At 42.1% G+C, this 12258-nt stretch overlaps 1 protein-coding gene across 5 annotated transcripts in view; it reads left to right on the forward strand.

Annotated features, from left to right (window-relative positions):
- Window positions 1-11193: 11193 nt before the first annotated feature.
- Window positions 11194-12258, forward strand: part of YEATS2 (YEATS domain containing 2) — a 77499-nt gene continuing 76434 nt past the window's right edge. For 4 of the 5 annotated variants that reach the window (XR_004950312.1, XM_016137994.2, XM_016137996.2 and 1 more), the window contains exon 1: window positions 11194-11361. The gene's annotated coding sequence lies outside the window, so the exon portion shown is untranslated. Of the gene's footprint in view, window positions 11362-11457; window positions 11609-12258 lie in introns of those variants that run through there. The other variant, XM_016137995.2, reaches the window with a different exon arrangement.

Genomic DNA, 12258 nt, shown 5'->3' on the forward strand with positions numbered 1-12258 from the left:
TTCCTGGGCCTTTCCTTGCACATTTTTATTAAAATTTTGCATGTTTGATCTCATCTTGGCATCTGCTTCTCAGAGGACACAGGACTAGTGCAAGCTTGTAACTTAAAAAAAAAAAAATCCCGTGGGAATCTTTGCCCTAATGATAAAAGTTAGCACTGTGGAACTATACACTAAATTTAGTTTCCTATAAAGTCTTAGTTTTTAGACTTAGTCTAGGCTTGGTACAACATGATGTGAAAACAAGTTTTGAAGTCAGAACTGTGCTCAAATGCCAACTTTCACCTTTATGACCTGTGGGTCTTTGGGCAAGATATTTAACCTTTCTGAACTTCAGTTTCTCTTCTTCCCCCTTCCACTTGTTGAGAGGATTAAATTAGAATGTAAAAGCACTTAGCACTTAACAATGATATTTAATCAGCATTATAGTCATTAACAGCTTAAAGATTTTATTTATTCATTTGTTTGTTTGTTTGTTTGGCAAACATTGGGATCTTTAATGTGGATCGGGCAGAATATTTCTTCCTGGGATGGCAGTAATGAATGTGACAATCCCTATCCTCATAGACCGATGGGAGAAGATGATATATGAACAAGTAAATACTGAATAGCATGGTAGAGAAAGGTCTAGGCATTCCAGGTACCGAGAACTATATAAATAGGAATAAAGAATCACCGATTTTAGAGTAAAGAGATTTTATGATCTCTTCTTTCCAATTGTTGCCAAACACTGGGCAAGATGCTGTGGGATTGATACATCAAATGAGACAGGCCCTGTCTTTCAAATGCTTTTTGTCAAGTAAGGAAATACAAAGCAATTGGGGAAGGGCTGCTTGCTGAGACATGGAAATCACCTTGTACTAATGTCCTACTTTGTTGCATTTTCCACTTCTCAGCTTGTGGCTTCCTTATACCTACTATTCACAGTGTTGTTTATTAGCAAATTTGACATCTGACTCATACTCCTGCTCTTTAATTTTGGTTCCTCCACTGTTCTGAGTCATTTCAGCATATAGGACCCAACCCTTTGCTCTAGCCTCACATTATCTTGACCTCTTATCAACGGACCTTTGCCCCATTTACTCCAGTAACACACAAGGCCATGCCTTAGAAGGTTTCATCATTCAGAATTATTCTTCCTATGAAACCTTAAACTTTTAAGCCTTTCTGTCTTTTGCTACAGCTTTCCTTTCCTTCCATCTCTCTCATTCTAGGACTTTCCTTGTGACCTTAACCAGATCTCCAATCTTCTAGCATCTCTTTATGCAGGCCCCTGGGTTACCTGTTATTCCCTCCCAGCCTGCATTCCATAATAATAATATCACTCCAACCATCTTCACCAGCAATCAAAATTTGCTCACCCTTTTGCTCTCCCATTCCACTTAACTCTCCTACTGCCTACATGTATATCAACCCGATTGTTGGCCTTCTCTACTCCCACTCAAGCTGTTGAGCACTGGGAGAGAAAAATCAATTAGCTACAAATGATACCTCTAAAATTCTGTGATCTCCAACCTCAACAGGGCAAGATATTCTTGGCAAACCTTCAGTGTGTGCCTACGCTCTCTCCTACTTTCCCCTTTCTCCATAATAGCTCATTATCACTACCGTGGATAATGCCTTCTCTTATGTTCTGAGCAGTTGATCTTGCCTTCTCCTTCAAAAACTTAAAGATGAAGTAGAATCTCTCTCAACATCTTTCTCTCATAAAATTATTTCCTACCCTCTGTCTTCTTCATGATTTAGGTGTCCTTCCATCTAAACTCCGAACTCCACTTATCTGGCATCTTAGGAACTTCCTTCTATATTCCTCTCTGATTTACAACCTCTCTTTCTGTGAACATACTCTCGCCTCTTCCATCTTTAAAATATTTTCTACAGTCCTAAATTCCTTCGAATTGCACCTACTTTTTAAAAAGTCTCTCCTTTGTCCCCCACATCTTAATGCACTGCAGTCTGGCTCACATACTCACACTACTATGGAAATCACCCTTGTTAAGAGCACCAGTTACATCTTTGTCACTAAATCCAAAGTCCTTATCTTATTCATTCCCTACAAATTTGATGCACTTGATTATATTTTTCTCATCTCGGCTATCGTTACACTTTTCCTTTCACTTCTCTTTCATGGTTTCTTCCTCTACCTCTTTTCTAAACCCTCAATCATCAGGCTTTCTTCTGGCCCTGCAAATAATTATCTGGGTTATTTTATCCACTTCTATGGCTTCAGTTATGACTGTATTTGATGACTCCTAAATCTAAATCAGTCAAGATACTTGATATACAACAATGATTTTTAAACAGAAATAAGATGGATAGAACATCCATGCCCATCCACCATAACTGCTAAGGAATCGATCTTTACTTCACTTAATCCTTGATCAAAAGCCCTGGTAGAAGCAATGAGTTGCTTGACACTATAATAAATACACCTACCTGGCTTCTGAGGGCCAGGGAGAGATCTGAATTCTTTAGGGAAAGGAAGGCTTTGCTTATTGCCAAAATAAATACAATATAGAATTCCCCAAATCTTGAGTGGGGTAGGAGAGGTGGGAAGGAATGCTTCATGGGCTTACCCATTTCTCTGCTTTGGCTTTCTCCTGGAGTGCCTAGCCTCTATCTATCTCCTATGTGTTCTCTGAGAGCTAGGATTTACTTCCTTATGGGAGCTTCAGTGACCACCCTGTTCCAACCCCCCAGTCTGAGTTATATGGGCTCTTGGGTGTCCCCAGTACTCACTTTATATATCTCTGTTTGGAGTACTTTTCTGTTTACTTCACTCTTTATCTCTCTCTCCCAGATTATGGACTCTTCAAAGTCAGGAATTATTTCTTATTTAGTGAGGTCTAAGAATCTATCTAGCCAAGAATCCAGTTCAAGGGAAAGAATCAACTGGGGTAAGATGCCTTGGTGATAGTTTTGGAAAGCTGAGGTCACTGGGAAGGGAATTGTGAGAGAAAATGGCTAGACAGTAGAGTGCCAATGACCAATGGCCTATTTTGAATGTGCCTGGAACTAAAAAGTCTCACCAATATTTGTTAAATCATATCTTTAATGATTTTCTGGCATCTTACATAACAGAGTAACTTTCCCTGACCTTATCATTAGGTTTTAGGTGTCCATCTAAATTTAGGTTCAGTAGCAACCCTCTTAATTACTTCTGACTCTAGATCCAAAGCTACCTTATCTATGAAGCCTTCCTGATTCCCCAAACAGATTTATTTTCCACTCCTTAAGGATCAAGTCTGTCTTTTCAACCTAACTTTATTTCTTGGTCCCTGCAAAGTGCCTGGCACAGAGTAGGTAATGAATATTTATTTGACTGATAATCACAATGGGAAGCAGAGGCATATATTGGGGAAAAAAGGAACAGGGAAATTACAATGCCTCCAAAGTTCTTTAGTGTTCTCTGGTTAACAGCTACTGCCACTCTCTTGTGCGAAGTGGAAGTCCTTACATGTTGTTATCCAATTTTTTATTCCTGACTTACTCTGCCACTGCCATCCCTAAACCTCACCTATACCCTTACTTCCACATTTGCAATTATCCAATTTTTATCAAAATGTATATAAGTGGGTTAATTATATGATATATGAATTATATCTCAATATAGAAGTGGTATTTTTAAAACTTCATACAAACTCTTTTCTTCAAGAAACCCATCCTACCTAGAGTTGCTATCAGAACTGGAGTTGTCAATGAGAAAGAATAAAGGTTCTTTCATCCTTTATTCAGTGAGTAATTTTCATCCTTGAAGCCTAGAGATAACAGAACTTTGCCCTGCTCAGCATTTCCTGACACAGACAGGGCGACAGACTTTTGGATAGATGGTTACAATTCTATGTGTGAAAATCTGTAATAGCAAGACAATCTGTATAGTAGAGCAGACATAAATTTTTGAAGTTGAATGGTTCCAGGTTTGAATTCCAGCTCAGCTTCTACAAGCCTCCACTTCCTCTTTCATAAATTTTAAACAATAATAATGGTCCATGGACTGTTAAAGGAATCAAGAAATACTGTTATCAAAGCATCTGTCACAGTGCCTAATACGAGTCCCCGCACAGCAATGCTTTACACACTTCAGTAAGCACAGGAATCTCCTGGGATTCTGTTAAATCACAGATTCTGATTCAGTGGCTCTGAGGTAGGGCCTAAATTCTGCATTTCTAACAAGTTTCCAAGTGATGTCCCTACTGTTAGTTGAAGACCACAGTTTAAGTAGCAAAACTGTAAAATATCCTGTGTATGAAGTATTAAGGCATTCAGAGGAGAAAGCAGTAAACTTAATTCTTCAGGAGAAAAAAAGGGAGGGGCTTCCTTGAAGAACTGGAAGAGGGTTTGCCAGGAATGAGATGGACATGCATTCTAGGCAGGCAGAAGAGAATGAAAGACCTTGACTTTCCGTAAAAGTGGAAGGTGACTTTAAAAATAACTTAAAGGAACGTGGCCAGCAGCAGCCAGAAACTGGGGAAGTAAACTATAAATGGTCTTAAACTTGATGTTAATGAGTTTTAATTTTAGCTTAAGCCAATGTTCCTTAAAAATGTGTTCCCTGATCAGCATCATCCCCCAACTTGTTAGAAATGCACAGTTTAGGACTCGGCTCAGATCTACTGGACCAGAAACTATGGAGTCCAGCAATCTGTGTTTGAACAAGTGCTTCAGGCAATACAGATGCACTGTACAACCTGAGAATCCTGTGGCTTAGGCAATGGGGGTAGGGCGCTGGGAAGTGTTTTAAATAGTAGGGTGAGGTGATCAGATTTGTGTTGTAGAAGGTTGACCTCTACAATTGAGATGCATTAGAGGAGGAGAGTAAGCAGGAAGCAAGACCAATTAGGAGGTGAGCCCAAGAAGCCGGATGAGAGAGGGTGGGCACCTGAATGACCTAAGAATAATTTAGAAGATGGCCTCAGTAACATCTAGAACCTAATGGGATGTTATCTTTGAGGGTAAATGCACAGTGAAAGATTCTAAAGACTTTATCTCAGGCAACTGAGTGGATGGTGAAACTGCTAACCAAAATAGGGAAGAAAGGAAGAACAGTAAGCTTTGGGTGGGAAAAAATAAGTTTAATTATAGATAGGCTGAATTTGCTTCAGGGCAGTGCAAGGGGAAATGTCTTGAAGGCACCTGAAAATAATGGTTCAGGGTCAGGGTGGAAGCCCAAATTCAGTGGTCTAGATTTGGAACTCATTGGTATGTAAGGGGCAGTTGAAGCTGTGCACATGGAGAAAATTATTCAAGAAGTAAGAAAAGACCCAGGACAAAAGACATGGAAATTTCAATATTTAGGCATAGACAGAGAAAGAGGAGTCTGGGGTAGAGATTGAGAAAGAACTGTCAAAGAAGTTGAGAATGAGGAAAGAAATACATTAAAGAAATCTCATGTGTCATACAGGAATGTGTTTGTCTGCAAATAACAGAAAGCCTGGATACAAGTTGTTTAAACAAATAAGTGATATTTTTCTTACCTAGCAAATTTGAGGTCCAAGCCTGATACAAATGCTCAGTACTGTCATTAAAGACCCAGGCTCCTATTATTTTTCTGCCCCACCATTTTTATCATGTTGGTTTGTAATCTCATGGTCGAAAGATGGCTGCTGTACCTTCAAGCAACACATTCAAATTCAAGGTAGGAAGAAAAGGACAGAGGCGCAAAGGCAGGACTAGCTACAACCCTCCACTTTCTTTGGGAGTCTCTCTTTTTATTCATTGAACTGCGGTTTTATCTTCTTGGCTAGAACTTAGTCACATGATCACTCCTGGCTGCAAAAAAAGGGTAGAAAATTGAGCATTTAAGTTTCCAGCTTCTGTAGCAAGGGAGGAAGGGTTGGGAATGAATATGAAGTCTGCCAAGCTGCTGCGTATGTCATATCTAAAAGGAGAGAGTTATAAGGAGAGGTGGGGTGATGAAAGCAGAAGATGAGAGGCACAGCTTCTTGATCCTACATTGTTGCATAAATAAATCTTGTATACAAAATATTAATGTCAACATTGTGCTTCCCAGGTATCATACCCAATATTATTATTTGTTTTTTACTTTAAAATGGACTGTCTGAATATGGGGGGGGGCCATGAAGACCCAAACTAATTCTATTCACAAACTCTACTCAGATTCTCCACTTGGTCTTACCTACAGTGAATAGATAATAAAGCAGTAGGGAAAATGCCCTGCTGGTTACCCCTCCTTTTTTTTTTTTTTTTACTATGAGAGCAGTTCTGCTTCAGGCATGCTTATGGCTATTCTGACATTATTGCTGCTCATCTGGGGAACACCAAACTTGAATAGGTTTACTCCAAACATATGAAAAAGGCATTTTATAAGCATGGAAAGAGAAACATACTGGTTATACAAAGTATGAGTTTGGAAATGTTTGGAGAATAAAAGCTATTACACATGTGGAATGTCTCACTGCCAAGATCAGTTTATAGAAGATTGCTAATCCCAATTAAAATCCGATGTTCATTTGTATTAGAGGAATGTGAGAATTGATTACAGGGGCAAGGTCCCACAACCTGCCATTGGGTACCCCACTGTGAAGGCAGAATATGATTTCTATCATCGGAGTCAACAGGATAGCACTCTGGGCAGTAATTGATTTTTGAAACCGGATATATGCGACATTATTTGTTTTGGCTCAGTTTAGGCTTCCAGAGGCCTCTAATTTTTTTGAGAATGAAAGCTATTTACAGTCAGAACTGTACTTCTTGACTAACAGTATTTGGGGACAGTTCTAAAACAAACAGGCCATTAAATGGGAAGCCAGGAAAAGATCATGATAAAAGCTAGCAGAGGATAATGCAAGTAAATATTATCAAGGAAATTAAAGGATATTAAAAATTCTGTTAACAAATAAATAAGCACAGTACTAGTGTTATCATTTACATAACAGAAGCTGTACTGTGGAGATCTAATTTACAAATAATAAGCAACAGATGAAAATATCTCCATATTGTATTAACTGGATACCTAAAGTCTGATTACATACATAAGGAAATGTAACCAAATTAAAATTAAAATTCTTCAATCTTTAAAAACTTGACTCTGAAATTTAAGTAGAACAATTTTTGTACGTTCCCATTTTTACACTGCCTAAATTCTACCGGAACCAACTCATATTACAGCTAATTTTATATTTGTTTTACCTTACCTTTACAAGTAATTTTCAGACGTTTTTAGCTTATGCCCAGAGGCCGCTTTTTTTTTTTTTTTTTGAATTTTTAACAACATTATTGAGATACGTGCTTTTGCTATGACCATTCCTGTACAAATTTTGTGTGGACATATGCTTTTATTTCTCTTGGATATTTGCCTATTTGTGTAACCGTTGGGTCATATAGTAACTCTGTGTTTAATATTTTGGGGAACTGCCAAGCTGTTCGCCAAGGCAGTTACATGTTTTTACATTCCCATTAGTGAGGTATGAAAGTCCAATTTCTCCACATCCAGAGGCTTCGTTTTCATATAAAACAAACACAGAGAACCCAAACAGTTCCAGCCATAGAAAGTTTCCTTTCAGGGCAATTTTTTTTTAATTTTTATTATTTTTGGTGTGGATGTCTTACATCATCGCCCCTATTCCCAAAGTCCGTATTCTGCAGTGACTATACAATCCACACAGAGGAGAAGCACAATACAGGGCTCCTTTTGGGTTAGGGTAGGGCCCAGTAAGATCTGCAAAAGTTGGATACAGTTTTGCCAAAATCTAAATCTGTCAACCAGATATTTGGTTTCTTGTTTGGACCTGGTTGGGAACAATCGTTTTATTTTAACTGCCTGAGTGTAATTCCCAGGCACTAACTACTTTAACAGTTTGCTTGGGGCTGTAAATAAATGAGGTCCTCATTTTACACGTCTAATTAGTATCTGCATCCTAGTAGGGAAATCTCATTATCCAAAGGAGTCCAGGGGTCCCTCTCCTGTTAATCTTTGGAAGAGTGGTTGGTCTTCCCAGGAAGGAGGCCAGGATACCTGAGACCTGAGACTCTGGTCAGTTAAGCAACAGTTTTCCATCTAAGCCAGCTTCCCCCTCACACTCCCAAGCAGAGTCTTGGGTTTACCACCCTTCTCGGGCTTTCCTTTTTTCTCTGAAGCGAGGAGCTATTTGTCAAGAGTTACCAGAGTGAACCCCCCAAGCTACTGGCTTCTTTTCCTAGGTCGGTGTTAACATTCCTTTTTAACTAACTTAATACTAGTTGCTTTTCCTTTCATTATATATTTAACATATATATTTAACATCTATTCCCCCTACCCCACCTCCACCTCCCATCCTACTCCACCTCCCTTCCTTACCTCTCCTAACCCCTCAAACTTCCACCTCTAGTGACTGTACAAGTAAATGATGCCTGAGGAGGCCTGGACAAGGAGGGGCCTAAAATCTAACCTCCAGCCACTTGTCAAGCTGTGTGCCCTAGTACAGCTCTTTGTCTGCTTGAAGGATGGGAAATCATGTGCCATTTGACCTAGCAGGAGTCATTCTCCTTCCCTATCTCCCAGATCCCTTCTTAGTTCATTACCAAGTCTCTTGGTATTTTCTCCCTAATTCTTGAATCTATCCACTTCCCTCCATCTCCACTGTCCAGTGTAAGCCACCCTCATTTTTCACCTGGGTGACTCAAATTACTTTCTAACTGTCTGGCTGCTTCTATATTCACACACCTTTCCAGTCATTCCCCACCCATTTGCTAGGGTAACTGATCTTTCTAATGGGCAATTGAATACATTAACTCCCCAGCTTACAACCGTTGATGATTTCCTGTTGTTCTTCTGGTAAAGGTTAAAATCTTAACACCACCTCCAGTGTGAAATTGCCCCTCTCTAATTCTCAGTCTCATCCCCAGCCACTCTGCTCTTGAGTAAGTTACACTGAACTTCTCTCATGTTGTCTTATTCTGACCCAACAGCTCCTACTGCCTTCAGGTTGCATTTAATATTTTTTCAGGGAGGCCTTTTCTACCTCCACATTAAATTTTGTCCACTTATGCTGTGCTTTATTAGCACCCTGTCCATTTCCTTCATAGAGCTTATCTCTGTTATTAAAATGTACACACTGCACACATGTGTGTAAAAATCTGTAGCTATGTTATTTCTCTTTAAAAGATGCAAACTTTCTCATGGGCTCTAATTCTTATTGGGGACTGGGTTAAACTTAAACTTGTCAGTTGAAGTTATCTGGTCTTAAACAATGTCATTTGGAGTCAATATTCAGTCAATTCAAAGTTGCAGCTCTTTTAGAACTTTCCTCTCTCCCTCTTGACTTCCAAAGACGGTCTTTGGGATCAAAGGGAAGCTTCAAGGCAGTGGCAGGATGAATGCAGAGCTGTGAGCTGTAGCCTGGGTCCTCACTGGCCTTCATAGTCACTCCTGATCACCATGACCCTGCTGGTATCAGCTATTGAGGGAGCTGACTGGCAAACTCATGATCTATTGCTTCAGTAGACATCTCACCTTCCTGCCCCTACTCCTCCATCTCTACTCCTCTCACCAGTGGATGTGGGAACACTTCAGCTCTTGTTGGGATCTTCGGTTCTCCCCATCCCTGGGATCTTAACTACGTTCTCCAGCCATTCCCTGACAATCAGTCCTCCACTGCCTCTGGTGATCACCTGGCCCCTGGCACAGTGTCCATTGGCCTGTCCATGTCTCTCAATCATACTACTTTCTGCTTGCCTGGCAGGGAGTATACGGAGAAGAGCGAGTTTCTGGCACACCATGTGCAAATTGTGGACACCCAGCAGCATTTTCTCAGACTCCTTACTCTTCTAGATGCCACTCTCTGCTCCTGGGTCCTGCTCGTTCAATGTGAGACTTCTGCCAGAATTGGGCAGCCTTCCAAGCATGGCCAGGGAAAGTTGGTCTTCTAGCCCTCACTTAGCTGGATATTTCTATGCCCCTGACTCAGGGTTAGAGCCCAAAAGTAGGGGAACACTGACACACTCATGCTGACCTCTTACCCTACCTCTTTCTCCACGAAATTTATCTTTCCAATTCCCATTCTTTTTTGGGACTTAGCCTAAGCCTCAAGAAGGCCTTTCCTGGCCTTTCACATTAGATTGGCCATAAATTTCACAAGGACAGGAACTGGTTTGTTCATTTCTGATTCTCAGTGCCTAACATAGTCTTGGCACACAGTGTCAAAACACAGACTAGAAATGCAATAAAAATTCTCTGAACAAATATTGTTCATCTGGTCAATTAAGCAGCTTCCATCTAAGCCAGCTTCCCCCTCCCACTTCCAGGCAGAGCCTTGGGAGTAGGCCTTAAGGTCATGAGGCTGGGGTGACATGTTAAAAAACCCCTCTATTCCCTTATCATGAGGATTTTGGAGTCAGTTCCTGGCCCTGCTATTCATTCAACAAATACCTTTTGAGCTCATATTATATGCAATGCAGTGGGCTTGCTATTTGAGATAAAGGAGTAAATCCTTTAAAACATTTTTATTAAGCATCATATACACTCTAAAATTTGATAACATATATGTCAAGTATAAAACAATTACAAAATGAACCCCTCTAAACCTACCACCCAGCTCCAATGGTAAATCTTCACATAGTGAGAAGAGATTGAATGGGGACAGAAACAGATCCTTGAAGGCCAGTTGGGAGGTTAGAGCAGCCTTGGGCAGAGAGATGAAGGGGTCTGGGGCAGAGTGGTACAGGCAGAAAGAAAGGGAAGGGTGGGCTCGAGAGATATTTAGCAGGAAATCTGGTCTTGATGGATTGTCACTCAATAGTTGCGTGACCTAGATAAGTCCCAACCTCTCTGAGTCTGTTTCTGCATCTGTAGAGTAGGTTGGTAATAACTATAGTATTTGTATCCCTAGTATCTAGCACCTAGCACAAAGCTTGGTACAGATGACATAAAAATCATAGCTATCGTTGTTATTACTGTACTGTATAAGCTTCATAAATGCTGGCAGAATGAATATTCTGTCGAATTTGGGGCTGGAACTCGCCATTTCCTTCTGGGGAAGAAAATGATAAATGATGATGATTGCCAAAACCCATGCCCACACTCCCCAGGCAGTGCGGCAGCGCGGATGGGGTCAGAATCTGAGCCAGGGCCGGCCCCCGCCCCGTCCCCGCCCACATTCCTGCGAGCTCCGCCCCGAGGCCGCGCGCGCGCCGCCGCGGCCGCCGCGACCGCCGCGCGCGCACGCGCGCGCGTCCCGCCCCTGCTGGTGACGTGCGGGGCGGGCCGAGTCGGGCGGGCTGCACCGAGCGGTGTTCTTCCGCAGGCTCCGGGTCGCCGGGGCTTCGTGGCGAGCCAGCTCTGCAGGGCTTCGCCCGCTGCCCCACGTCCCCTGTGCTCCTTTGCGGCGCCCCGCGCTACTTATGCTTCAGCGGGAGACCAGGGAAAGGGTGAGTGTGGCGGGAGCAGGATGGGACCGGCCGGGCGCGCGCTCCGTCTCCCGGGCATTGTCTGGGCGGGGGCGGCGCGGACACGTGCGCACCCCTCCCCCAGTCCTCCGGACGCGCGGCCCCGGTTGCAGAGGGGAGGGGGGAAGCGGATGACTGCAGGGAGGAGAGGATCTGGAGGAGAAGGAGGCTGGATCCAGCGTGAGTGTGTACGTCCCGGGAGTCTCCATAGCGGGAACCCGGAATTTGGGTATGTGTGTGGGAGGTTTCTTTTCTGAGGGGCACAGCACTTTCTGGGAGCCTGGGGTCCCATGAGCTCCAATGGCTGGAGCTTTCAGGATGTTAAGCTTGGTGGCCTGTAATGGGAGTGGAGGTGAGATTTGGCCCCAGCACCAGCAAGTTGTGAATTTACCAACAGGAATCCTGGAATCTCCCTCCAACCTGTCGCCGTCCCAACCATCCTCCCCCGTGAAGGATGAGTAGGATTTAGAAAGGTTGGAGGATATTCCAGGGATGGTACCCGAGTTAAAGCAGCGGAGGTGTGAGACAGTGCGGGGTTGGAGTGGAAAGCTTGCGAAAGTGAGTACTTGGAAGAAAGGCTGGTTTGGTGTGTTGTGGCCAGATTGCAGAAGACAAAGAAGTTTATATCATAACATGTTTTTCTGTAACGGATGTAATTATGCTTAAAAAAAAATAGAAAGTAGAAGAGAGGCAAATATCACCAGTAATCCTACAGCCTGGCACATCGTTCTTAGAGTTTTGATATGTTTGCTAGTTTTTTCATCTAAGCTAATAAGAGATTACCCACAAATTTCCATTCTCTTTTCTTGTTAGCATGTAAAAATGAGTTGTAACAAATAGTATTTAGCAACGTCGTTTCCTCTTAAGAAGCAAATAGCA

Source organism: Rousettus aegyptiacus, unplaced genomic scaffold, assembly GCF_014176215.1.
Source record: "Rousettus aegyptiacus isolate mRouAeg1 unplaced genomic scaffold, mRouAeg1.p scaffold_m13_p_4, whole genome shotgun sequence".
In the NCBI taxonomy this organism is placed as follows: Eukaryota; Metazoa; Chordata; class Mammalia; order Chiroptera; family Pteropodidae; genus Rousettus; species Rousettus aegyptiacus.